The sequence below is a fragment of the Chondrus crispus genome, genomic scaffold (assembly GCF_000350225.1).
Source record: "Chondrus crispus Stackhouse genomic scaffold, scaffold_16, whole genome shotgun sequence".
NCBI lineage: Eukaryota > Rhodophyta > Florideophyceae > Gigartinales > Gigartinaceae > Chondrus > Chondrus crispus.
The window spans coordinates 576,774-577,396 of NW_005179046.1; positions in this window are offsets into that span (position 1 = coordinate 576,774).

Genomic DNA, 623 nt, shown 5'->3' on the forward strand with positions numbered 1-623 from the left:
TGTATGCTTTACTGCATTGCGAATAACCGAAAAACATCGCTTCACGCGCTCGCAAGTCAAGCTTACGGAGCTCTAATTTCGGTAATGTATACCAACACTTTGACCCAAATACTCGCAAATGGCTAACATTTGGAGTTGACTTCATCCAAATGTGATGGGGAGTCGTGTTAACTGGCAAAGCCCGTGAAGTAACTCGATTGCGTACATATACTGCAGTGGCAAGAGCCTCTGCCCAGAATCGTTTACTGACCTGTTTATGAGAAAGTATGGAACGGACAAGATCAATCAAGGTTCGATTTAAACGTTCAGCAACACCGTTTTGTTCAGGGGTGTACGCCGTTGTGAGTTGGTGCTGCGTACCGTTTAAATCTAAATGCGACTTGAATTCCGTCGACAAGTACTCTCCCCCTCGATCAGTGCGAAGAACCTTTACTTTGCGACCAGTGTGGGTTTGAGCCAATTTTTCATACAACTTGTATTTTGCAAACGCCTCAGATTTATTTCTCATCGTGTACACAACTTATAGAAAGGTCAGCGGGGCAGAGGGAAGAAGGATGGTTGAAGGTTGCTGGTGGTTGAAGGGAAAAGAAGTTGATGCCATTTTACTCTTGGTCGCCAACTAT